Genomic DNA, 27544 nt, shown 5'->3' with positions numbered 1-27544 from the left:
TTGAAGGGAGCTGCAGGGGCAGGAGGGAGAGAACACAGATGTCCCACAGATGAGTCCTGTTTGTTACTCTTCCTTGCTGCATGGCTACCCTTTGGTTTGTCAAGCTAAAGCCACCTGACATTTAGGAAGGCCTGTGGGCTGACAGCCACAGCTTGTACAAGCCTGCTTCCTCTGACCTGCAGGACACCCTGGGAGGTGAGTGTTGGAGCAGATGGGAATGTGCACGCTGAGCAGGACGTAGGAGGTGTGCGTGTGCATGGGCAAACTCACAATGTGCAATGGCAGTATGATAACTTGGGTGTTCACTAGCGCCATCCTGTGAATTCAGTGATAATTTGACACTGATAACATTCAGCGCTGTATGTTTCTCCCAATGTAGCTTCTGTGAGTATTCCCACACAGGCCTCTCCTCAGAGTTACTTTAGGTAGGTGTGCACTTGGGCTGAGGCACTGCTGTGAAATGTCAGGGACGTGCCTGTGTGTTGCTGAGTACCCCAGTATACTCTGCTGGTTTGGCATGGCTGTCTTGAGGGGTCTGCCTCTGAAATCTGGACACCATTGTACTTAGAAAAGCAGACTTACCCTCACACAGGCTGTGTCTGTGCTAGACAGTAGAGCTGTGCTGGACGTGGTGAGCACATTTCTTCCAGACTTGGACTGGAGGATAATATAAGCATTGACAGTAGAAACAGGAGTGTCAGAGGTGTGGAGCATTTATGCGATGCACATGCAATTCCTCACCCAGTGTGCATTTTGATACGCTTTTTGTTGCTGCTGGTTGTCAGACAATGCATACCTGTTGTCATGGGGCATAGAGCATGGCCCCGTGGAGATCACCAGTGTCAGGCTCTAATGTCAAAGTATTACGTGACACCTTAGAGGGCCAAGGTAAATCTCGAGCACCCATACAGATTGAGGTAAACCAGATGCCTCTGTCAAGGTGAGATGAAGGGAGGAACTGTATAGCTGGTTCCCCATCACGGTTTACAGAGGATGTGGAGCACCAAGTCATGATAGCAAGGCAAAATGCTATTCCCTTACTCCACCCAAAAACTCTGCCTGGGCATCTCTGCATCCAAGTGTAATTCTCTACACTGTTAGGGATAGGTCACTTAGTGAAGCAGAGCATCTCTTGCTTCCCCTCTTTTCCCGTCCATGGACACCATCTCTGATCACTGGTAGCTTGGTGTGGCAGATGACTGTGGTAAGTAAGAATAGACTCTTGGGCTTGGACAAGACATTGCAGATCCCTCCTCTGAAGGTGCCAGCCACCCAAGCTTCTGTGTCAGAAATCCTGAGGCAGGCAGATGTGGGGTAAAACACGGCTGTGGTGTTATTTTTGCCTGTTCTCGTTAGATGTATTGTGCTACCTGTATACATTTCGGGGTGGTGCAGTGCTTTTTCTCTGTTAGCTTTTAAACTGGACTGAGCAGGTTGCATGCCAAGAGGGAAGGATTGCAATGTTTCCATTACCACAGTGGACTTTTCCATGATGGAGCTTTTCCAAAAGATGTGCACTGAGAGGAGCTGGTGTGACTCAAGTGCCTGGGACACTGCAGGCTCTGAGTGACTGCACCTCGGAGACTTGATAGCTTCAGGTTTTGCAAGCGCCCCTCTCTGAGGATAGGGAAAGCTAGAAGTGGAACTTGCTTTATTAGGTGCACAAGATCATGTAAAGCTAGTGGTAGTAGCTGCCAGCACCCCACAGACAAGGTGAAAGTACTACTTAAAAGAAAGGCTGGGTGTGTGTTTGCAATTGGGCACATACAAAGGCAAATAGGACTTTTTAAAAAGCATGAAGCATGCATAGGGAGCACGCTGTCAGATGCACTGCCTCTTGCCAGCTAATACCATCTGCAAATAAAACAAGTTAGGTTGTTGCTATTGCAGCTGCTTTCCCTCACAAAGGAGCAGTGACCCAGACGCTGAGGAACATGTTGGCAATGGGCCTGAAGTCGGAGGTATGCAGGGTAATTTCTTAAAACATAACAATTATCATCTGAGATGAACACACAGAACTGTAATGTTTGCTTGCCAGTTGTATTTTATATGACACTCTCCCTGAAGTTGCTCATTGACTGCATCTACCAACAAACACAGAAACAGCCTGGAGATGATGGGCTTCTTCCCTGACCCTCAGTTAGGAGCAATGATTACACTTAAACAAGTTTTATTGTGGAGATAGGAGGGATTCAGTGGTTTGGGCAGAAGGCTGTTCGTGGGGTCATTTGGGATCCAGGCCTTGGGAGCTTTCCTTCTGACCTTGGGCAAAGCATATCAGCTGCTCAGTGCCTCTGTTCATAAAATCTGATTTGTGACAATGAGTTTCAGAGTAGGTGATTGATATTGGTCTTGGTTTCTTCCTCTGAAACAACCCCAAAATCCCCAAATGTTTGTGCAAGGAATTGAAGCATAAAAGCTCCTTTTCTTCTCCCTGCTCTTTACCTCAGATAAAGGTAGAAGAAAGGGAGTTGTTCACAGCCATCTGCTGGAGGCATCCATCATGTTGGAAGCAGAGGCTGCTGGTTGTTCCACATGTAATTAATGATAAAAAGATAAACATATGATCACATAATTATGGTGCATTTCAGTTGCTTACAAAATTATGACATCAGGAGAACAATGAGGTTGCAAAATCAGGCGGACAAAAGCAATGAAGTTCCAGAACTAATGTTGCAGAACTCCCCTTTGCATCTGCATTATGATACAATCTTTAATTCTGTAATTGCATCATTTTTCCCCTTTCACAGAGTCCCTTTTTCACTGGATAGGTAATTGCTGCATAATTCATTTTCTCTTCCCCACATTTACTTTCTCCATGTGTCTCTACGTCTGTTTATTTTATACCCAACCTAAACCTTGAACTGAACAATTGCTAATTGCTCCTTCCTGGAGGGTTTTTTCAGGTGAGGAAGGTATTCTTGCAGCATATCAGGTACAGGTACTGTCTCTGTTTTCACAGTTGAGGAATGAAGTCAAAGAGCAAATCCATCTCAGGTGATTGAAATACCTTCAGTTTTGGCTACGTCAAAGAGGTGCTTGGGCACGATTTTATTTTTCACTCATCCCAGAGTACCTGGCATGATGTTGCAGTTCATTTGCTGGAAGCACAAGGACAGCTGACCTCAGCGGCTGGTGTCTGTAGATTAGCCCTAAATGCCTTGACTTGAGGGTGGAACCGCCCCACTAGGGGTCACCTGAAGAGAAAACTGGTTTCAGAGACTTGCTGAGTTTCTTAAAAGGTTGAGTGTGGAGCCAAGAAGGAGGTCATTTCTGCCTGCAGTTGGTATGTCCAGCTTCCTCAAGCAAGGTGGTTGTCTCTTTCTTCCTGCATTGCTTTGTTCACTACTGTTTGTAACCTTCACTGGGTGAGGCAGGGCTTGAGGTACAGCTGTTGCTTTTATCACACAATCATACTGCCTTTTTTTAAAAGCAGTTCATTTCCAGAGATTAAATGGTTTGTGATCATTGAATTAGAGTCAGTGCAGATACATGCAGAGGCTGGGTGAAGGTTCTATGGGCAGTCTTCATTATCATACTCCCTAATTTTGAAGTGATGAAGTTTGCAGTCTTTGTATTTAAAAAAATAACATAGCTAGGTTTAAATTTTACAACTGTACAAAGGGAAAAGCGGGAGTAAAGTAAAGTAAAAATTGGACCTTGTCATATGAATCTGCAGTGGCCTGAGTTGTCCAGAGAGCACAGACCCTTGGGATGTAGCATAATTTGGTGAGGAAGCACTGTTTGGCTGTGGATGGTGGTCAGTGGCTGGAGTTGGATAACATGCTCAATGGATTGTCTGATGCTGTACTGGGGCAGAGTCTGGATATCCTCTGATTACTGAGGATTACTTACTTGCTGCCCAGAGTCTGCATATCCTCAGATCCCAGTTAAGGATGGGGTAGGCCTAGTTCAGGTACTTTCCAAGTCCTCTCTGACTTGCCTGTGTCTATTCAACTCTTCACTATGTGGCAGCCTAGTCATCTCTTTGGATTTGCCCTCCCCAGTCCTCCCTCCTTTTCCCCTCTGTTTCTGTGTTCCCCTAACAAATCTGCTTCTTCCCCTGCCATCTGCTTCTCTCTATGTTCTTGGGTAACATAACTTTAATTTCTGGTGCCACTTACCATTTTCCAGAGGTCCCAGACAGCCTGGTAGGCTTATGTACAATCTTAATTCCAGTGTAGATCTGTAATTTTTGCTTGTTCAAACTGTAGGTGAAGGCCAGCCCAATGCCTTTGAAGTGTTTTAGAGGATTCATCTTAATTTTAGACCAGAGCCATTACTATGGGATACTTTGAGATCAAGCAATGGGGAAATGGCCTCCTTAGGCTAACTCTTTATATTGGGGAAATGGCTGCTTTAGGCCAACTCTTTATACCTTCTATCTAAAGAATATGCTGTGTTGCACCCTGTTCCTCAGTGTTTTGATGTATGCAGTCTTTCTTGATGTCACCTACCTTCTGTGGGATTGAATATGATGCTGCAATTGCAACAGTTCGTAGTGAGGAACACTAGTTGCTCGTGCTTTTTTTATTTTCTGGAAATGAACAGTAACAGGATAGTGCAAGAAAGAGTGTGCAGGTTCTAGTGGCTGAGCTTCCAGCTGAAATGCGAGTTGGGGAACTTGGCCGCTTTCCAGAAATGTGATGTCTGTTGTTCCAGCAAGTCATTAGATGTATGCACTTCTGTCTTCTGACTAATTTACAGTGAGTCTCTTCCTACGTCTTTGTTCAGGGGAGGGAGGTGGTTAATACCAACCTCACGCAGCAGCAAGAGAGGACAAAGTAGACAATTTCTGATTGTGTTCAAATGAGCATAACAATAGGCTTTCTCTATGTACTTTAGGATTTTTTGTTTCATTTTACCTGATGAGGAAAAGTGTATGTACCAGCAAAAAAAATATGCTTGCCAACATATCTGGTCTTGGAACAGACCAGGCTGACCTGCAGTGAAACAGTTGGGATGATAATAATTTAAAAGTCAGACTTGTGTTCTTGGGAGTCTATGATATAAATCATGGCCATGATCACTATAAACCATGTCAAACTAGATTCATAAAATAATGTCAGAGTGTCTTTAAAAAGTTTCAGATGACTCAAAGGATTGTACACCTTCAGAAAATAATTAATAAGCCAGATGCTAAAAACTGGCACCAACCGGTTTTTCTCCTTGCATTGCCACTGTGTGCAGTCCAAGGGCCAGTATTTGATTACTGAACTTCATGTATTTGATGAGAGACAATTAACAGGAATGTGGGACTGGTCCTCAGCTCTTATCTGAAAGTTCTTGGGGTTCCAGGGACTTTGCCAAGCCTGTGCAAGGTTACTGGGAGAAATGGCTTGTATCAATGGAGATACCTACACATCTTTAGGAGGTGGGGGACAGGTTTTGTGGGGGGAAAAGGTTAACAGCCTAAAACACTGCACACTGCTGGCCTAGGCATCTCCAGCTTGGAAGGTGGCGGTGAGCCTGTGTGTCTAGGATTTGGTCTGAGCTTGGATAGGCTTCACTTAATCCCTGATAGAAGGTTGTTCTCTCTATTTTGTGAGTGTGGTTTTCTTTTGAAGTATGCATGTTTAGGCAGAACTTCAGGCACTGTAAATTGCCATAGCTCCCCTGGGAAAGAAACAGCTTCTCTGTTGGGTGGCCCCCCGGTAGCCCTGGTTTGCCTCCCTCCTCTCCTGTTCCTCACAGCATCTGTGGTCAGATGCTGAGAAGCAGGGATAGGGCTTGGAAAAAGCTGGCTCAGCAGAGGAGGTGGAGAGCCAGCTGATGCCACTATTAATGTTCTTTCAAAATTGATGGATGAGACGATTACAAAATTGCAGAGGGAAGTGAAAGTTAACAGAATCCATGTTTTAATTGTATGCTGGATTGTTTTCAGCAGCCAGTTTCTGAGGTGCAGGACAGATCAAGCATTTATGTGAGGATTTTGATGTGGACTGCACACAGTACTGTTTTTAAAAAAGGAAAAGATTGGTTCAGTCTGTTTTCCACACTCTGCTGCTCTCAGTCTTCTTCACTTGTCCTGAGCGATAGTATGCCATGTCTAGACAGAAAATCAGATCTGAAATACTGCTGTGATGCAGCTTGAGAAAAAAGAGGCTCTTGCAAGCACCTGTGGTATCAAAGTGCTCAAGCCTGTAAGGGATACCTAAGTTCTGGACTTGTAATTTCCTCTGTGCCCTTCATCCCCATGGAAAGGAGTGAGGATGATGGAGCTGTCTGGCTAGTGGGTGACCAGCAGTGCTGGCCTTTAACCTGAGGGAGATTGTTTTTCAGCTGATGAAGCCCTCCTGCTCAGCCTGCAAGCAGCAGTTGTGTGCTGCTGCATGAGGTTTTCTTCTGAACAGGTGTTTTGCTTCAGTATGCTTCATCCAGGATTGGACCAAAACACACTCTTCTAGGCTTTGTTTTTCTTCAGGCTTTAAATAAACCATTTTTCTTTGTAGTATTTTTCTTAGCTTTCTTTCCCCTGTGTCTGGGAACTTCTCCCCACAGGCTCCTTAATTCCAACATAACTTGCCATAATTCTGCTTGTTTTAAAAAAAAGTACTTGTGTAGGTGGTTAAGAGAAGCAAGCATCAGTCTTTTTGCTTGCATTCTTCTGCTTTCTTCCAAGTCAAAAACTGAGAATGGGACACCTTTCAGGAGTGGGCTCTTTCAACTAGTCCCAGTCTCAAAGTCCTGGCACCTTCATCAAACAAGCGTTCTTTTCCATCAGCTGCAGCTGGAGTTGCATAAGAGAATGTATCCTCAGGGTCTTGGAGGGCTGCTCTGTTTCTGAAAATGAATAATTTGGGGTGGAGATGGTCTTCTGCCGTAGTGCTTTAGCATGTGTGTTTCATCCATCTCTCTCATACCTTTGTAAATATTCCTGGGATCCAGTTGGGCAGTGAGGAGCCTCCTCCATTTCTCCCTACTTAACTTCATGGGGCAGCAGCTGCCATTGTAGTGGTGAGGTCTAGGAATTGGTTCTAAACCTTACTAGTAGGATGGCAGTGGTGAGGTTTAGACTGAGGCTTTGTTTAGAATTCTGGCTTTGTTTCCTGCTCTGGAGCTGGTTGGTATTTTAATGTCTGTAAGCTAACATTAGGCAGGGTAGCACACCTAGGAGCTAGACTGCTGTAAGAGGAAAAGTTCATCCCGTTCTTGCAAGGGAGGAAAACAGGCTTGTGAGATGTGGTTGTGATCCCTGTGAGTTCCAGAGGTGCCTTAGCTGAGCAGGCAGTAAGTGGGGGAGATGAGCAGTGGATCACAGCGGCTTTGTGACATCCTAAAGGACACAAAAATCTTTGCAGTGTTTACTCTGAAAATATTCTCTCTGCATTTCCAGAAGTGCACTGTTTACACACACACAAACACGGAGATTTTGCAGTGTACGTGCTTTCACTGTTTGTGCTGTGGGCACAGCTGGTAATGCTGATAGGAAGGTTTCTCTTGTACAGACGCTTGCTGCTTAGAAAGTAGAAATTTGCTGAGAGTGGCACTGGAAGCCCAGCAATTCTCCTTCCACTGGGGTAGGGAAACTGCTGGTGACGGGTGAGCTGTGCCACAGCAGGACCAGGGTGCTGAAATGCTGGCACTGTTATTTGGAATATTTAAATCCTTTAAGCTTTTTTTCCCCCTTAGCAATACTTTTCAAATCTATTTATTTAAAAGAAAACCTGAAATACGCTATTTTGCAGATGCTTGGGAGCCTTTTTTCTTCCTTTTGCTGTGGTAGATCTGTTAACCTCGGTGATTACAGCTACAAATTGCTTGTCCAGGTGAAGCTTGTCTTTGCTTTTGTGGTATCAAGCTCTGCTTGGTATGTTTTGATCTGATTCTCACAGAATTTCCTTTTGCTTGCTGCACTGTTGTGTATGCCAGTTTCCCTGTAAATGTTATGAGAACTGGCAGTATGGGCCTGATGCCAAGGGTAAGAGACATACAAATACATTTATTTTAATTTTGGAAGCTCTTGCAATTTGCACTTTGCTGGCAGGGTGGTAATAATGTTTCACAGAAGAATGACTTTCTTTTCATTTTGATTTCAAAGTGCTCTAACAGGGTCCATCCATGGTCTTAGGTGTGGCAAATGATGCACCAAGATCAAGGGCCTGCTGATTCACCAGGATTCAGCAGCAGGAGATGGGGATGGAGATAGGCCTGAGGTCCAGGATAACAGCACTGGTGTGGCATCCTCAGAGCAGGTTGTGATGCCTCTGGGGATCTAAAACAAGGTCATGTTTCCATTTTTTATTTGCCAGGCCAGTGCTGTAGCCCTTCTACTGTGTTGCTTATTCAGTGTTTTGTTTGAGGGGGCCTGAAGATGTGTTGCTGTAGCTGAACAAGGCGTCCTTTGTGAGATCCGAGATCCCTGCTTTTGCAATACCTGGCTGTTTGGGGTGTGCAGAGCCAGGGACAGAAGTGGCTGTGAGCCCTCAGGGTGGTGAGGGTTTGCTTTGGCTCCTGGTGTGTGGCTGTGCTCAGCAGGCTGCGTGATGTACGGAGCATTGTTGTGCCGAGGTTCTCTCAGTGGGACGTGGCAGCTTTGGCACCCAGAGCTGTGCTGTCTGAGGGCACAGCTTTTAAGCTGGAGAAACACTTGATGGGAGGTCAAGATGGTTATTTGCATTACTGATGAGATGATTAGTAGACGGTGTTCATGGCTCTCATTAGAGACCTGTGGAAGATCGGTTCAAACAGAAGGATCTCTGTGTGTGTGTAATTTATGAGGGCTGCTGCTCAGACCTTCATTCGTACTCTTAATTGTTCCACAGTGGCAGTGGGGAGGAGAAGCTGGAAAATGCTAATTGTGTCCTGTGCTCTCAAATGGGAACAAAGGCAGCTGTGGCATGTGGTCCACAGAGGCTTAGATGCTCCTCTGTGCTGTGGATCAGTAGCATAGTGCAGGGGGATCTGATTTTCATATCCTCTGAATGTCTGCTTAGAATTGATGATTGACTTTCTTTGTATAGAAATACCCATTTTTTAAAAATAGCTGAAATCAAAGGGCCAGGCTCTTTGGTCCAAAACTATTTGTTCTTGGTATTTGTCACATGCTTAGTTGACTGAATTAATCAAATGGAAAATGCTTTTTCCCAAACCAGAAAACTTCCGTGAATACTCCACCTATTTTTTAATCTAAAAGCAAAATACAAAAAGATCCCTCTTCTCTGCTTCCTTTTCTTAGCCTCTTTCTTCTGTGTTTCTCTTGGTGGCAAAATGAGAAAAGTAAAAGGTTGAAGAAAATGTTTTGTATGGGCATTCACACGTGTGTATGGAGGAAAAAATCAAAATATATGGATGTTTTTGACTTACCAAAAATAGGCTAGTGAGAAATCAGTGATTTATGTACATTTACTTGTATGAAGAAGATGCACTTAACAACTTGCAGTAACTTGCAGTAACAACTAGCAAGTTATTCCACTTTGTATTCTGGTGATACATAAACATAGGCTTAATTTTCCACTTTCTTGCCCCTGCATATCCTTTTCTAACTTACAGCACAGTTGCTGCTCATGTAAAACTAGTAAAACTAGGGTATTGAATAGCAGTGTCCAATTAATTTTCTTTCAGCTCATTGGCTTTCTTCTTCCTTTTTTTGGCTATTAATTAGTACTTCAGGTGGTGGTAACTCTCACTTCTGAAGCGTGCAGTGCACTTCTTTGAGTGTCCTGACCTGCGTCACAGTTTGGGCTTCTCTTCTCCATTTCCTTCGTGACACGTGTCTGAGCAAAAACCAGCGACTGCCTTAAGAGGGTCTGAAGTCATGGGTGTGATGTGCTGCATACTTTTGAGATGTATCAGCTTCCCCCTTTTGGAAATGAAATCAACCTGTGTAAGGTGCAGATCCTTTTATATTTCAACATGGCTTGCTTGTTCTGTGAAAGGGATGCTTGCAGTTGTCTAGGTGGATGAAACTGGTTTTGAGTGTTTCAGTACTGCCACACATGACAGAAATTCTGACCTTCTTTGTGTGAAGTGTGTCTCTTCCAAGAGAGGAAACTTCTTGACTGTACTTTCAAAACCTGGTTTAAATAATGACTCTATGACCACATTAACATTTTCTTTTCTTGCCACCTTTCCAATTGTGGCAAGATTTGCAGGCAGGAAAAAAGACAAGTAATGTAAGGGAGCGAGTAGTTGGGAGGTTTGATTGTTTTACTTCTTTAGTGCACCTTATCTGCATCTGATTTCTGGCAGTGTTTTATGGCCTCCAGTGGATCTTGTGAGTGTTTTCCATTCAAAGCTCCAAGCAGGCAGACGCCTACAAGCCAGAGCACTGAAAGCTCTGAACTGCCCAAAAGGAAAAGAGGAAGAGCTCTTGCATCAGCTCTTCCTCTTTTCTCCTGTGTTGGGGAACAGTGAAGGCAATTGTTTAAACCAGCTGAGCTTTACTGCAAAAGGAAAAAAGAAAAAACCCACAAAACTGTCAACATTTGGAGATAAGTACAAAGAGGACTGACCACTCCTATTCCTCCTCAAGGCAATCCCACATTTATTGCTGGCCTTATTTCAATAAATTTTTAAAGCTTTTGAAGATCAACTTCATCTGAAAACAGAACTGTGGTTTGGTTGTAGTGCACCTAGGAAGTGGGGATTAGTCTTGTGTGTCAGGATACGTATGTTTAGACTATCTGGATCTTGAATATTTGTGGAATATTCTCAAAGTGAAAACTGGGAGTCATCTAACCATTAGCTGAAGAAGAAAAGGTCTTAAGTCACAAAAATCATGAACAGAAGAAATGCAAGTAGCATTTATTTAGTGCTGCGTGAAAGGAAATTGCTAAACATGTTCATTTGGTAAGCTCACAGGTTCATGAACTGTATTGTATTGCCTTTTTTTTTTTTTTTCCCTTGTAAATGCCCCCATTTCATCAGCTTCTGTTCTCAGATAGATTGCTGGCACGTTATCTTCTGTAGCCAAAAATCAAGAAGAAAGAGGTTTGTAGGAGTAGCAGTTTCAGCAAACTGCCTGGAATCTCAAACTGCTTATTAGGTTTCTTTGAATTATTGGGTGATGCATTTGGTAGCTGGTGCTTTGTATCAGAAGTACATAATGTAAATAAATTTAATTAGAATGATGCTCATACACTTTCTGTCAGTTTTTGACTGGGTTTTGCTAATTATGTAAAGCACAAAACTCCAGGTATTTGCAAAATCTCTTCTTGTGTACGCCTTTCCTGTAAAAAGCTGGTGCAAAGTAGTTCTGTTCTGTCAAAGGGAAAGATTAGGAGGTGTGCTACTCCTCCCAACACCACACAGGTTCTCTGTGCCACTCTGAGGATGCATATTGATGATTTACTCCTTCCTTCATCACAGTTCAAAGTGATATTCAACCATCTTTCCTGGTGCCTTGGCTGCCACTGCAAGGCTTTTTACAGATCCTGCACTGGTAGAGGGAGGTGCCCCTGCCCTTACCTGTTGGGAAAGGGTGCTCAGCATCTGGGAGGCACAGACACCAAACTGCAACCCTTGCTCTCCCTGGGAAAGCTGAGGCAAATCAGAAAGAGCTAGAGAAGCAGGGTCCTGCAGTCCACACTCTGTCTGCTTCCTAGGTCTTAGTACAGTGGCTTTTTGGAAGCAATGAAATTAGATGGCCATGTGCCCAATGCAAGAAATTATTCACTCCACTGTATTTATTTTTATAGTGAAATTGCATTTTCATATCTCTGTGAGAGAGACTGTAGCAGGATACAAACCCAGTGAAGCATTTCTTTTTGTGGACATAGTGACTTTGGCACAGCTGTGATGAAGCTCGCTACTCTCTTTATGAAAACACACTGAGCTGGGAATACTGCTGGTTTGCATCCTCTCTGAGGAAATTTGGCGATGCAGTTGTGGAGGATGGAGGTTGTATTTTGTCACACTCCAGGCTGACACTGCTGTGCAGGCAGAGATGTGCTGGACAGGCATAGCTTCAGTAAAGTTACGTGACCGTGATTTCACAGTGAAACATGGGATTAAGAACGACCTGTAATTTGATTTCACTTTCTAGTGACTCAGGAATGCGAACATTTAGATTTAAGGCACGTTTCTTAAAGGGGCTTTACATTTCAGTGCATTGAAATTAATATGCATGTAAAAGCTTGAGAGTATGAAGTCTGTGCTTGTGAATTGGGCAGTTAGTGGTTTGGCCCACCTGTATTTTGTGTTCACATGCAAAGTAATTTGCATTAGCAGTAGAGCATTCCATGTGCATATAGCATGTGTTACAACTAATCTGCACACAAACAAAATAGTTCTGAGAAATACAGGAGGCCATGTAGTTAAGATGTGCTGCTTGTTGGAGGTCACTGGATTGTGTCTTGTCTTAAAAACAGAAGAGGGGAAAAAGTGGAGGTGATATATTGGGGGTTACGTGATTGTTGTAGTTAGGATCCAGTCCACTTCGAATAATGCAGGCTGCTGTTGATGTTAGAGAATTACTCAGGGCTCTGTTTCAACTGGTCTCCAAAATGACTCAGTGTAAGAACCGAGGTCATGTGGATTTTTTTTAAAAGACCTATTGGACTAATTAGGCTATGCTATGTGGCTTGGTATTAGTTAAGCATGCCCAGAGTTACTGGTAAGAGTTCAACCTTTAATTTTCTGCTGGAAGCAACTTCCCTTCAAAATCCAGAGATGTACAGCAGTTGTGATTAGAGATTGTAACATACAAACCCCAAAGCATTGTAGAAATTATGAGGGAAGGAAAGAAGCTGTAGAAACTGGAAGGGGATTTAATTATATGACAAGGGAACCACTGAAAAAGCAGATGGCTTAACATTCAGTGTTGCAGGGAGAAGATAGATTGTATATGTGTTTAGTAACTACTTTGACTGAGTCTTTTAATGTGCATATAATATATATAAGAAAAAATAGTGGCTGTTGTGATTATGTATAATGGCTTTTTATGTAGTTGTTAGAACAAGGCAACAGAGAAATAAGATTTCCAGATATACTTCTTTTACTCATTACAAACATTCAGTTCCTCTCTTTCTACCTCTGGACATGCCAAATGTTGCTTGCCTGTTATATGTGTTCCCCCTTGCTTCCTGCTCGCTCTCTGTTCCTACCCACCTCCTGCCCCTGCCCTGGCCTCTACCTCCCATAGGGAGTCTGGTGTCTTTTCTCCTGTTGCCTTCTCCATCCTCTTCACACACTTCCTAAACGTCAGTAATACAGATGTAAATCAGGCAGATTTTTAGTTCCCTCAAAAGATTAAAAAAAAAAAATATTAAGGTCTTTGTTCAGTGTTTGTTTCCAGATACTGTAAATGATTGGTGAAGACCTTAGATTATTTCTACAAGGAAACTCTCTTAGTATAAACTTTGCCAAATTTTACGTGAGTGAAAACATTGTCTCTTGACCCATAAGTCCAGAGGGGTAATCTTATTGAGGTTCAGACTCAGGTTTTGTATTGTAGGAAGTCTTTGTCTACTAAGGAAGAGCCTTCATCTGTCACATACTATTTACTGTCCAGAGGCAAATTTCAACTCTGGAAGTGTGAGGCCATGTGCCATTGGGAGGGTTCTCTCCAAATCAGGTCTTTGTATTGCCCGACCAGAGGGCAGTGTGATCAGATGAGCCAGAGTGTGCAGTGGGGTGTTTTTAATGGTTTTCATCAATTGCAGGAAGACAGAGGACTGCCTTGCTGTTTGAGGCCTGCTGGGCAAATGCAGTGAACCAGTAAAAACCTAGAGAAGCAGTGCTGCGTTTTGTGCCTGAGGTATCCATGGGTGAGTGTTGGGTTGCGTCAAGACCATCTTTGCTTTTGTGTGACACGTTGGCCTTGGGCTGGCAGAGGTTACAGGGTGGCATTGGGTGCCTGTTTGTCCCAGCATAATGTTCAGCGTGGTGTGCTTCCTCCAGCACAAGATTGGCTTGGCTTTCTGGTTGGATTTTGATCGGGAAGATGTAACCCCTGCCACCACGGGGTGGGTACAGCATGGATGTTGTACACAGCATGTCACTACCAGGCCTGCCCAGTTTAGCGGTGCCCAGCACTGAGTCCAGAGGAGTTCTTTCCTTTTCAGTTGTGCTCGGTGTTGGCACACCGTAAGCTAAACTTAAGCTGCCTGAATACCAGCTTAGCTGACTTGTTCTTTGCTACTATTTGATCTTCCCAGCACAGACAAACATCACTTCATTTCTCTTCTTCAAAGGCTGTTACTCGTTGCTTTTTTAATTTCTTCCCCCCTCCCAGTGACACCTCCAGTAATGTTTCATTGCCATGCAAAAGGAGGAAAGCACTTTGTCAGCAGCCTACTTCAGGCAGAAAAATGTATAACTTTGAGAAACATATCTACAGAACAGCAATTACTCAGATCATCAATATTTATATAGGAGATAATAGACATCATGGACAAGATGAATATTGTCACAAGAGGAATAGCTTCTGGGGGAGGGAATGCAAAATATAATTGCTAGATTTCTTTAAATGAGCATTATTTAACTTTCAAGTGACTGGTGAAATAGCTTAGAGTCTGAATGAACTATTGAGTGGGAGTTCATCTGCTTGCCCTCCTCTTATCTACCCTCAGTTCACACAGTGAAAGCTGCCTGGTATATTGTCCCTTGCATGTGGCTTTAACTGAAGGCAGTAACGGTGCCACTCTCTGAATGAGGAATTATATAAAATAACAAAAAAGTAAGCAGCTTGTTTTGAAAATTAATTTTTGTTCCGTCTGCTGTGGTTGGACACTTGTGGTTGAGATGGAGACACAGTCACGCATGCTTTGATTTTAAAAGCTGAACCCCAATGTTCGGGGAAAGGTGGCTGTGCTAGGGCAGGTTTTTTAGCAGAGCTTTGCAGCATCCTGCCTGGCGGCTGATGTGCTGCTGGCTGCCTTGGCGCTGCCTGATTGGACAGGCAGCCCAGTGAGTCCCTGTCTGGCCTCCTGGCCGGAGGGACAGCCCGGGTCATGCCTTCCTGTTTGCACAGGAGATGCAGCTCTTGAATTCTGCAGAGAGAATGCCTTCTCCCACCCTCCCTTTTTAACCTTTTTATGGCAGTGATTGTTTGTAGGGCTTTCATCCACTGGCAAGAAAATCTGCTAGCTTGTCCTGTTTTTGAGAAGTATCAAATCAAAAACTAAGTGCATGTGGGCTGTTTGCTACAGATAATTTATTTGCTGACTTTTTTCTTCTGCTTGTGAAATGCCTGTGAATAGCTCCATTTTTTCTTTATACTGACTATCTCTTCACATGTGGCTTCAGATAAGTATCTGAAACCCTGCACCCTCCTGACTTCTTTCAGCTGAGGGGGAACAGGGAATGGGAAGGTACAGTACTTGATGTTCAGTGTTTAGCTCAATTGGGTTGGCTGTCGTTTGTAGCATTAATCACATGGTTTTCAAAACATTGAAGCAGTCTGGGAACATTTGCAACAGAATTGGTCCACAAAAGTTTAAAGTACTGCAGTATCAAACCTCTGGGCTCTGTGTTCTGTGGGATGTGTGTAACAAGGCTTCCTGTGCAATGCCCAGAAGAAAGCTGGAATGGGATTTGCAAAAGCTGGCATCCTGAATCAGGAGACACATGAACTGGCTACCAGGGAGGATCAAGATAAAGACTTCTCAGTTGGTATCCCTCTTTCTGTTGGTCAAAAATCAGCTGAACTGCTCCTTTGTACTCTTCCCTGGAGTTAGGTACCTTCTGTTGGGAGGAGCCAGGGCTTGCTCTCTCTGAGTTAGGTCTGATACTCAGCCCAAAGGAGGCTAAGGCTTGAGTTCCCACCTTTGTCTAGCAGCTTTTGATCATGGATCTTTTTCTCTTCATAGGTAAACCCATTAGACTGCCTGGATTCTAGCCCTTTTTCAAATTAATTTTTAATATAAAATAATTAAACATTCATTGGAGCAGGGACAGGAACTTCCTTCCCCTCACACTCACTTTTCCTTTCTGACCTGTATATTTAATTACACACTTCAAAGTGGAATGGGGTTAAGGAAGAGGCATTGGCGAAGCTCTCTTGAACTACTGAAATTCTTGGTACTTGAAACTTTATCTGGGAGAAGGGAAAGGAATACTGTAACTTAGCCAGATTCACCATTAGTGAAGAAAAGTTTCCCTCTGCTGTAAGCATACCCGGGTTCTTGTGTGGGTTCGTTGAGTCTGCTACCAGCACGTGGCTTGGGGAAGTCCTGACATTATTGCATGCAGCTCAATTTGAACTGAAGGTTTGTTTGAAGTGAAATTTAGGCCAGCTTACATCTTGTTATTGCAGGTAAAGCTGAGATCTCCAGTAATGTCAGTATTAATCGTTTAGATGCTTATTCCAGTGCATAACTGTAATAATAGAGGTGGTTTCTAAATTGCAGATCACAGACCCAGTATTGCAACTGTGCATGTTTCAGCTTTTTCTAAAGTAGTGCTCCCTAAGCTTTTAATGATGGTGGTGTAATCTTTGCTGGGAATTTAAACTTGCAGTCAACAGGCTCACCTTCTTAGTTACCTTCTCTTACCTTAGTTAGATCGTTTTGAGGCAGCCACTCTTGAGACTCTGTTGAAAGACTGTCTGCAAAAGGTTTAGTGTAAACATTATCTTGTGTCTGAGGTTCTGCCTTAAGGAAAGTAGGCACTAGATACCAGTTGAAGAGACTACTGCAATTCTCAAGCCAGCCCCTTGCATAGGGGAGCCAGCTCTGTGACAGACGCACGCTTGACATGTTCATTGCTCCTCCAGGTGCACTGCAGCTTGGAATAGCTTTTTTCAGAGTAAGGAGAAGAACAAGGAGGTATTGAAAAGAGCAGATTATCAGCACTACTGATATGCTGAATTATTGGATTGTGTTGAAATGATGTATTTTTTCATCAGGCTAGATCGTTTGTACTTAATTCTCTGAATAGTTTTGCTGGTTTTTTTTTTCATTGTGGTAACTTGCACAGAGTTAATGAAAAGGATTGCTTTCTCATTTTTAATGAGGTACTTGCTGTGTTTTGGGTGTCTTGTCCCATTGCTAAGCTCTCACATATTTATGTTCTAATTTGGATGTGAGGTGTTTGTAACATGAGGAAATGGTGTGTTTGCAGCATCCAGAAGCCATGAGCCTCTCTTAATTCCGTTCCACCTCAGTGTCAAGCACTGGGGTACCACCATGAAGACTATACATCAAGGCCTTTCTGTCAGGCTGGTGGAAACCAGCTAAAGCCTTGAGGGGTTTTGGTGAGTTAAGTGTGTAAAGATCCAGTCCTGTGTAGTGATCTTTTTTTAAGGTAAATATGGGAAGAACTGCATGGCGAAGGATGGGGTCAGGGACGTATTGCTACAAAGCTTCAAGAATATTCTTAGAAAAATCCCACTTCCTTAGCTTCTGAGCAGTACAAGGGTGAAGCTGTTTGCCTCTTCAGTTGGTTTTAAGCTGGTTTGAGGATTTGCCCTACATTGCCTTCTGGAAGTGTTTTTCTACATCCTAGTTTTGTCAAAGTCATTGGTATATTTTATGGAGGGATGCTGCCCCCTCACCAGATCTGATTTCACTGAAAAACAGAACTGAGGGGTTAGATTTAGGAATGCTAGCATCATATCCCATAGGAACTGTAATTAGCATACTTTATTTCCTGTTCTTCCCTTGGGGTTTGACTTTATGGCTGACTTCCATCTCCTCTTTTAAAGTTTAGTTGCCATTGTGGTTATGGGAGATGCAGTCTGGCTGGGAAGCCCAGTCCTTGTTGGAGCTTGGGAACAAAGGTCATCCTGTAGGCAAGCGCCTTGAGCTGGAGTAAGCAGCATTTCTTCTGAAAATGGATTGCCAAATTTCCAATATTTAGTAGAAAGGCACCACTTCCCTTCATACAGGTAGCACAGCTGTTAATTTCATATAATTCATAAGGTGTTAATTTGAAAATTCATAAATTTTCATGAAAACTTATTTTCTCTTTTTAATTCATCATCTTGGCTTAATTTGCCAGCACAAAATACCACTTTTAGGGGCCTGTCCCACACTAGGTGAAGTGTGATACTACGATACTGGAGTTAGTTGTAAGTGCGAAGTGTAGCAAGTAGGGGATGTGATATGATTTGCCTGAGGAGACCTCTTGTTTGGGATAAATATTTCTGACATGTGGAATGGAGCTAGACTGGGAACAGGAATAAACTACTCTTCAGACTTCAGATTTTAATTCTGAAGTAGATAAGATTCCCTTCTTAAAACAGAAATCAGCAGAAATGCTGGAATTGTATTAATTGAACAGACTGATAGTCTGTGGAGTAGATGTGTCAGTATGAAGTTTAAGAATGTCTAGAAGAGAGAAGCTGGTCAGCAATAGCAAATTAGTTAGAATTCAGTGAAGTTGAATTACTGACAAATTCGCTTTCAATAAGCAATGAGCTATTTTTACGAGGACTGTTTACAACTGCTACTTTTATGGTTGGCTAATTAGCAACCCCCTTCAGAAAGAAAAATGACCCTCCTGAAAGTCTTGAAGCATACAGAAACTTGGATTCTTTAATCGTCTCAATTTCACAGTGCCTTCTGCCTTTCAGCTTACAATCTCCTGCAAGCTGCCACTCTCCCTGTTTGTGTGACTTCTAGAGAAAACACGAGTAATAGTAGTTGAAAGGGAATTTTAAAATAGATCATGAAATCTAGGGCATGTCAGGATGATTTTGAGGTGGTCTTCAGAAATCCAGTGCTTGTCTTCTTTGAAAGCTTTTGCTGAATGTTTGAGATTTAGCCTTCCTCCTCTTTATCTAATGGTTGGGAAGGTCTGTTCCTCTCACACAGCACGTCACATCTGTTGGCATTTGGGAATTTGACCAGCATGGCTTCTCCACGGGAAGGACTCCTGGGCAAGTCTGGCTCAAATCTGCTCTTGAGAGCAGTTACTGTGAAAGGAACTTCACCCAGTTCAGTGGAGCTGCTTTGTATGGGGTGGCCAGTGGCAGAAAGAAATGCTGGCAGAACTGGACCCACGCTGGTTTTCACAGCTTTAAAGAAATTGTATGTTCACCTACAAAGTGTCTATGATACATTTCCTTAAATTCATGTATAAATCATGTAATTATTTTCATGTGTAAAATAAACTAATTCATGATATCATACTGATACTCCTGAACGTCTTTACAAAAGGCAAGGTAAACAAGTGAAAAGCATTTTGGTAAGAAAATGTGCATTTTAAGAGTATTTTGCCCATGTTCAAAAGCAGTTTAGGGGAGAAACTCCCTCACATTGATTTGCCTCTTGGAATCCTGATGTACTGTGCAGATCTCTTCTGATGCAGCTGTACCCCTGACACAAGAAGGTGTGAGCTCGGCTACTTGTGGTAGTGAGGAGTTATTTGAAGAAAAGTTAGAATTGTGTGACATACTGGCTTTCCTTCCTTATGTCCTTCTGTTTGGAGTTAGTGTGACCCTAAGATGAGTGGTGGTGGTTGCTGAGGGGCAGTGGAAACGTAATCCCACAACTACAGGAACTTTATGGTTGTAGCTCTTGGAGGAGCTGCAGCAAAAAACCCTTCATTTTTTGAGGAACCTGACTCATTTTTCCAGTGTTACCTGTGCTGCTGCTTCCTCTGCTGGCTGAAACTCCTTTATGTTGTCCATTGGAGAAACTCTTTATCTTCTGTGTTAATGGGTGATTATGAAATGAGAACAAAAAAAATTAAAGATCATACCGGTAATTTTAAGAAGTGATAAGAATCTACAAATTTGTCCTTTAATAACATTATAATACTGTTGCTTTTTCAAATGAAGAGGGACACAGAGTTCCATAACCTGTGGTCGTACATTTTTAAATTGGGATATAATGCTGAGTTGGAGTTTTTCAGCTCACTCCTTTAAAGGTCTCATTTTCTAGCATTGATACTGATTTATTTTGTGTCATTTTAAACAATATCCAATAGAATTTTCCCATCAGCAAAGGCCTGTGCATTTCAGTGACCTCCTGAAAGTCTGCTTGCGAAATCTAAGCTCATTTGCAAAAATCAAGCTAAAAAATAATATAGGTGGATAAAACTATTGTCTTTCAAGCGAGAAACTTTCATTCTAATGTTCCTCCTTTGGTCTCCCACCTCCATTAAATATATGATATTTTCTTCCAAATTGCAAAGAATCACAAAACTTAAAAAGGGATCGACCCTTTTCGTATCTATTGACTAGTCAATGCCAGAGAATTTTGTGTACTTTCTGAACCTATGTACAATGCACTTGCCTGCTTTTTGCTGCCTGGCAACATTAAAGCTCCTGAGAGTCCACACTAAGTGCAATCTCCTCACTAGAGATGGAGATTTATTGCACCTAAAGTCAAGGACAATACTGAAGCCTCATCACTCCTTAGTTCTGCTTCCTGATCAGGCAGGTGGGATATCGAGGAGAGCGTCCATGCATCTGTTGAGGGACATCCTGTGGAAAGAGGAGATTTAAGTAAGTTGCTTGAGCAACAACTGTGCGACTTGAGAACTTGGAAATACTTCTGGTATTAACCAGGCAGTTACACACTTTGTTGCTGCTCCGTGTATGGGTTACAGTGATGCTTCATAATTTGTTTTTCCACAGGTGAATATTTTACGGTCACACCCACAGTGAGACAGCAACTAGGAAGGCAGAGTAAGAATGAACGGTTGCCTCATTCTTCTTTCCATGCCATCAGCCCATCTTTGTATATTAAGGATAATTTACTCTAAAAACATGTTTTGACCAAACTCGTGTGCAGAGCATATAGTGCATAAACCTTGAGCTGAATTGTGTCTCTTTCAGTGGGTGAAACGATCTAGTGAACGATCAAGAAAAAAGGTGTTTATATCTTGTGAGGAAATGAGCTTGAAATTCTAAATACAAAGGAATTTCCTAAACACAATGGATGGCACAGCACTGATCATGGGCCCTGTTCTGCAAGAAGAACACATTACTTTGGTTTTATTTGTTGCTCATATCCACAGATACGACCTTAAACTTTTCCAGTTTTGTTTCTATTTATATTTGGGGTCAATTTGGAGGGAGGGGGCTGGGAAATGCCAGTGATCCAGTGACATACACAGGAGAGGAAAGGAAATTACTTTACGACAGATCTTTTCTGCTATTTCCACATGAGCAGATGGATCCTACGGTACAGGTTTGCCTTTAAGGAGAGTTTAAGCAGTAAATACTTTGCTCACTGAAAAAGGGCTGGTTATTTTCCATGTTTGTATAGCTTTTAGGTAATTCAGAAAGACTTCTGATAAACATGCAGGCTTCTTTTTTTTTTTTTTTTTTAACCCAGTTGTATGACTTTTCAGTACTTTTAAACTATAAGTTTTTCCAGGGTAGAACAATGTGAAAATTACATCTTTGTTAGCTGAAGCAATCCATTACCTCTCTAAATGTTGGCTTCTGTGCTTGATGCCTAGAGTTGGACAAAACAACTGTCTTTTATAGTTTTTTCTTTAAAATTTCATTTTTTAAGGGAATGGCACAGTCCTTCTGGCTTTAAGCATACCTCCTTCTGTCTCCCTCAAGTTGCACAGTGTTTTAAAGGGACTAATTTTGAACATAGGAGGATTGGAGTGTTTTCAGAAGGAGCAGAATAAGCAATTGCTGTTGAGAATTGGATGAGAGATGCAAAGATGAGGCGGGCCACAGCTCTTTGAGGTGGATTTATTTCTTTTGGCTGCTGAGACATCTAGATAGAGGCTTTACTAAATGTCAGTGTTTGATTGGAAGAAGTGCTGGTGTGACTGGCTTTGCTGTAGGAGGAGTGCAAGTGGTGGGGCAAGGCAGCAGGCTCAGAGCAGGGTGGGTGTCTTCACCCTGGTACCTTGGGGAGCCATCTGTAGTGACCCTTTCTAGCCATGCAGGTGAGTGGGCAGCTGTTTGGTGTGTGTAGGGCACATCTGAAAATAAACACAAGGAACTGGTCTTCTAATTGCTGGGATCTCTTTTTTGTTGGTGGTGCTGTCCTAAAGCCATAAAAGCCAGCATTGCTTCAGCTCTGTCCTGTGTTGGGAGGAGCGTAGGAGAGCGACGGGAGGCAGCGAGATACTGGCACTTCTGCATGCACAAAGTGGGAAGGGCACTCTGCCTGCCCTGTGGGACCTCTCCCCTCGGTCAGGGAGCGAGCAGTGAGCTCAGTGCTTTGGGTGTGCTGGTGCCCCTTACTCGCTTCTAGAAAGGACTGCACCGGGTGCATCTCAGCGTGCTGGTGCATCTTGTCCAGCCCCAAGGCAAGAGCTGGGACTGGCAGCACTATTCCATGCTGTTTGGGAGAGGGAAGGTGGAGACAATCATCCTAAACCACACCTCCTGAAGGGTGCTAGAGGGGTAGTGGGACAGCCAAGCAGAACTGGCTTCCTTGGTCCAGAGAGCCCTGGTGCTTAATGGATTGTATTCTGGAGTGCCACCTGCTGGCACTTCTTTCTTCGCTTGCTCTTTTCTGGAGGCAGCTGCTCCAGAAGATGAGAACACAGAGCAAAGAAGCATAAATGTTAATAATAGGAATAAGAGTACTAATTATTTGTATTGATCTTTACATTGTTTTTTTTAATCATCATGGTACTTGAGGATCCTGTTTATTGGCAAGGAACACACTCTGGCAGGTGTTCTGCACGCTTGGCATGAAAGAAACTGGCAGAGGCTTCACAGCTTAAAAAATAGGGAGCACAGTGTGAAGGAGTGGTTTAAAAAATAGAAAATTATTTTTCCAATCCATGCTGTTTGGCAAAATATGAAGCATTTTTAAAAAATTCTGGCTTGCTTTAGTAAAATGTTTGGATTATTTCTGTGATAGGCAGAAAAAACCCCAAAGCAGTTACTATTCCATTGAAGGACACCTGACAGTGAAGGCACTTAGGCAAAAGTTAAGAAAACACTGATTCAATTCTACCAAGTAAAAATTATGTCAGTAAAGCAATTCTTTTGGAAAACCTTTTGGCTGTAAAACAAGAGATACTGTACTTTGTGTCAGGAAGCAGATCTGGATCCAGAGCTGAATTTGTTTCCAACCTAGCCAAGAACTTGTTTAGGCAGTATAAAAGAGGCAGGTTTTGATTTTGTTTTTTAACACTGATTTTCCATCTGTGGGTCAAAGCCTAAATGGATGCTAAGTCAGTGTGGTGCCTTTGTCATCAGTTTGGTTGTGTGCATTGGCGTTGCCAGTGTTCAGTGTGCTGCTGTAAGACACAGATATGATGCTGTAACAGGATTGAGGTAAAAAACTCAACTGAGTGGGATATGGTCAGATCTTGCAGATATGGATAAAGCTGTATGTATTCACACCATGTCTTAGATAATCACATCCAGTGCAACACAGTCTAGACTTGGTGCCTTTTTCCTTCGTTAGTGAGCTGTCCCTAAGGCACCTCTTTGGTTCCTAATTGCTATTCTGTGTGATGTTGCATGGAATAGAATCTCAGAATTTGTTTAGGTTGGAAGAAGTCTTTAAGATCATTGAGTCCAACCATTAACTCAGTATTGCCATGTTCATCGCTAAACCATGTGCTCAGGTGGTAGATTTCCATGTCTTTTAAATACCTCCAGACACAGTGACTCCACCACTTCCTCGGGCAGCTTGTTTCAATGCTTTATCGTGAACAAATTTTTTCTAACATCTAATCTAAGCCTCTTCTAGTGCAACTTGAGGCCGTTTCCTCTTGTTCTGTTACTTGTTACCTGGGAGAGGAGCCCAGCTCCCACCTCACCACAACCACAGTTCTTTCAGGCAATTTTAGAGACTGATAAGGTGTCCCCTGAGCCTCTTTCTCTCCAGGCTAAACACCCCCAGCTCCCTCAGGTGCTTCTCATCAGACTTGTGCTCCAGACCCTTCACCAGCTCTGCTGCCCTTCCCTGGACATGCTTCAGCACCTCAGTGTTCCTCCTGTAGTGAAGGGACCAGAACTGAACACTGAATTCAAGGTGAAATACATGTTGGAAATATGTGGTGAGGCTTCTCTCATGTAAGGTCTCAAAAATAATTAATGATCTTGGGATGTATGCTGGAGAACATTGGGATGAGTGTGACTTTATTTTTTAAGAAATCCTTGAACCACCTGCATTTTTGCTGTAAGATCCTTCGCAAGAAACACTTCTAAAAACCAGCAATCCTATGGACCACATAGTCCACTTCAGCTTTGGTCACATAGTGAAATGTAACTTGGATGTTGAAAATGCCCCATATTGTTATTTTATTTTTAAGACAACAACCAAAAAAGCTGAATAACAATTGTTGAAAACACACGTCTGTAAAACTATAGGTGATCGTTTCAGTGTATCTCATTTGCCTTTGTTAGACTAGGAAAGCAAAAAAAGTCATGGTGTATAATTCAATTTAAGCATTCTACATTCAGTGGTAGAGCAGTGTGAGAGACCCTTCTGGCTCAGCCAGTGGCTGGCCATATCAGAAGAAAAATTATTCCAGAGTCAGTACAAAAAGCTTTGTTTGCCCTTTACATTACCTTTTTATAAGTTTCTTCTGAAAGAAAACAGTCAGATTAAAGTGAAAGTTGAAATGAGCTGACGTGTTAATGGAAATTTCCATTTTTGCTGAAGGAGAAGGTATTTGCATAATTTGATCTGAAACTGCCAATGAATTTGTTCACCTCAAAACTTAATTTCTTTAGTTAGCGCTAACTCTCATGCAGAAGTGACGAGACTGGCCTGCAAATCAGAGACTGAAGTTTAGGGATCCTACCTAACTGGGATCTGAAGTTCATGATTCGAGGCTTTTCTTCAGATAAATGGGACTGGCAGCCTTCTTTTTACAGAATATTGACTTTATTGTCCTACTCACTGTGGCCACAGACTATCAAGATTGTGGTGATGCATTGAGCATTAGCAGCATTATGGTGGTTTCCTTGTCTAAGTTTGTTCTGCTGTTACATTGCAAGCACTGCAGAACCAAACACGAAATTAAGAGGTGTGAAGCAGTTTGCTTCACTTTGATTGTTTTGCTCTGATGTGGCATAACACAGTCCTTTCTGAGCATTTGCACTCCTTCATACAGCAAAAATGCTGTAAACTGTTAATTTAAGTGCTGCCAAATGGAGGGTATTCACACCAGGATGTTTCAAAAGCAGATTTTGACTGGCAGAAGTATGATGAGCAATGTCTGGCCTAAACTTTCAAACTCACTGTAAAGAATGAAATTCAACATAACAAAGTTTGATAGGTAGGTCTGATACACTTTATGCAGCTACAGAAGTAGCTCTTGGAATTGAGTACCATTTCTGTGAAGGAAAGCCAACAGTAGGTTTCACACAACGTGGGCAGAAATAGTTCATCTTCTCATGCCTGAGCATTTGAGCAGCCAATTGCCAGTCCCCACTGCAGCTTGTCTGCCACGGCAGAAGGAGTGGCAGCTCTGAGCTCAGTGTCCCAGAGCTGTCATTTATCTCAGCCCACCGGAGAGGGCTGTGGTAGTGCTAACGTGAGTTAGGGTCATCGCCCTTGAGAGCACTGCTTTGTTTAGCTGCAAGACTGCTTCTGTCTGAAAACAGCGCTGGTTCATATGATGGAGAGATTGGGTGCAAATCCCCTCACCCTGTTCTAGGCTTCATTCTACAAGTCCATCCTTGGGAGTCTTGTTTCTGTCGTGGGCATGCTGATGCCCACGTCCATGGGCATGGAGAGAGCCAGGAGCCTTTCCTGGTGTTAATTTGTTGTCTCACCACTAATCTGCAGTTTCACTTGGTGGTACTGGGGCTTTGTGTGACAGTGTGGAGTTGGTTGGGATATTGATGTATAACCAGTTTGTTTAGTTGCAGCTATTTTGGGAAGGTTGCCATTGTGTTTCTTCAGCTCACATCTTTTCAGCATGGTGTAGGGGAAGCAAAGGAGTCAGCACTTGGAAATCACCTTGATCGCCTGGCTTCTGGCATGGGGTTCTGTATTTGTGGTGTTGGTGGATCATGTGTTAAGTATGTAGATGTGCAACTGACCTCAGGAGCTTGTGCCATCCTATGAACTTCCCTGGCTAATGTCAGGTCATGTGGTTCATAACTTGTCTGAACTGGAGCTTGTGTAGTCACAGGTAGAAACGTGGTTGGTAAAAGTATTGGAAGTAAGTATTTATACCATGTAGCCTGCTACATCTCTTTGGAGGGTTTTACTGGTCTAAAGACAGAGAGATAAATCATGAAATAGGAAATAATCAATATTGTGCAGTTCAGGCTTGATCTAACTCTGCTTGTGATCCATATTTGCAGTGAGAGTTGGACTGTTCCCAAAATCCAGGAAGCGGGATGGTATTAATATTACTAGTTGACAGAATGTTACAGGGTGAATGATTAGTTTCCAATAAGAAAGGAGCTTTTGGATCAGTTCCAGTTCCTTTTGGTGTAATCTGCAAACATCAGTGACCAGTGCTGTGACCTGGAGTAGCTGTAGCGCTTATCAGAGGCCAGAACTTCATGAAGATGATGATTTGTCTGCATTACAAAATGACAGAGCCATTGACCTTGAGGAGGCACATTAGTTGCCTATCTTCCCCTCTTTTGTGAAGATAAACTCCTGGAAGTGGTGGTTTGGCATTGGCACAGCTCTTACACATTCTTTGTTGATAAACAGGGGCTTTACTCCTTTGTGCTGCCCACCTAGAGGACTGCAGGAGAAAGGTAAAAAGATGAGCAAAGCTCCCTGTGCCCTTCTAATCTCTTTCAGACCTTATTCTACCAATCATGGTGTGTGAAAGAAGAGAATTTCCTTACTTATTTTTGTGGGGCTTTTAAAAAAATATTTGCCAGTTTCCAAATTCCGTCTATTTCAGTATAAAAGGATGTATTGCTTTGACTCCCCTAGGTCTGTCGTGCGTTACCTCCCACTTTTTCTGAAGCAAAAAAAAAGGAAGCAGCCTCTTCCTGCACTTGAAGAAAATAAACCCCAGGCCTTGATAGCAGCCATGTGGAGGTGGGTCACATAGTCATGTCCTTAGGGAGGCTGTGTTGGATGAGTGCAGAGAGCAGAAACCATGTTAAGCAGGTGAGGGGGGTACGAGGTGGGGGCACAGAGCAGTCACAGAAATGAAAACTGTCATTTGAAGGGCTTTTGTTTCCTGAGGTAAGTGTGAAATCGAGTTTGCAGTTTTTGCATTGTGTATGCAGTGTATGAACATGTGAGCATTGATTCCTTTCCTTACTGTTTAGGCCCATAGGCAGGTAGATTTTATCCTGTTTATCAAAATCCACTCAATGACCTTGGAGAGCTGCAGCACTCTGTCCTATAATTACAGACTAATGTCTTAATAGACTCAGTCACCTGCTGACCTGTATCAGTGAGAAAAGTCTGCATTTGAGCTTTATTTCAAATTAATTTTTTGATGGTGTATTTTGCAAGTCGAATACCAGATCCTCAGTGGAGGGAGGGAAGAATCTTTTTAATTAAGTTTCTATTTAGGTATCAGGCAAATGCTATCAATGGCAGATGAAGCATAAAGCTCCAATGGGAGAGGAAATTCATAATTTAAGTGATCAGGTGTTTCATGCCTCTCTCAGCAGTTTGAATGCCACAGTAGTATGTCATATTGCCAGAAGTGAAAATCCCTTAGAAAAAGGATGTTACATCGCACTTGAAAGCTGTTACTGAGTGTGAGTTTAGCACCAGTAGCTCCTCCCATATTTTGTGGGATTTTGGCCTCGGTGACTTAACTTGTGACTTTGCTTTAAGTT

General features: G+C 42.8%; 1 protein-coding gene across 4 annotated transcripts in view; it reads left to right on the top strand.

Moving 5' to 3' along the window:
* The window catches only part of RNF152 (ring finger protein 152), a 44910-nt gene that overhangs the window by 4180 nt on the left and 13186 nt on the right, over positions 1–27544 (top strand). The window contains exon 1 of one of the 4 annotated variants that reach the window (XM_063400649.1): positions 13605–13709. The exons of the other annotated variants lie outside the window; for them this stretch is intronic. The gene's annotated coding sequence lies outside the window, so the exon portion shown is untranslated. Of the gene's footprint in view, positions 1–13604; positions 13710–27544 lie in introns of those variants that run through there. 4 annotated transcript variants of the gene reach the window in all.

The sequence above is a fragment of the Prinia subflava genome, chromosome 1 (assembly GCF_021018805.1).
Source record: "Prinia subflava isolate CZ2003 ecotype Zambia chromosome 1, Cam_Psub_1.2, whole genome shotgun sequence".
Taxonomy (NCBI): Eukaryota; Metazoa; Chordata; class Aves; order Passeriformes; family Cisticolidae; genus Prinia; species Prinia subflava.
The sequence above is the reverse complement of the archived record's forward strand: the minus strand, read 5'-3'. Positions and strand labels throughout refer to the sequence as shown.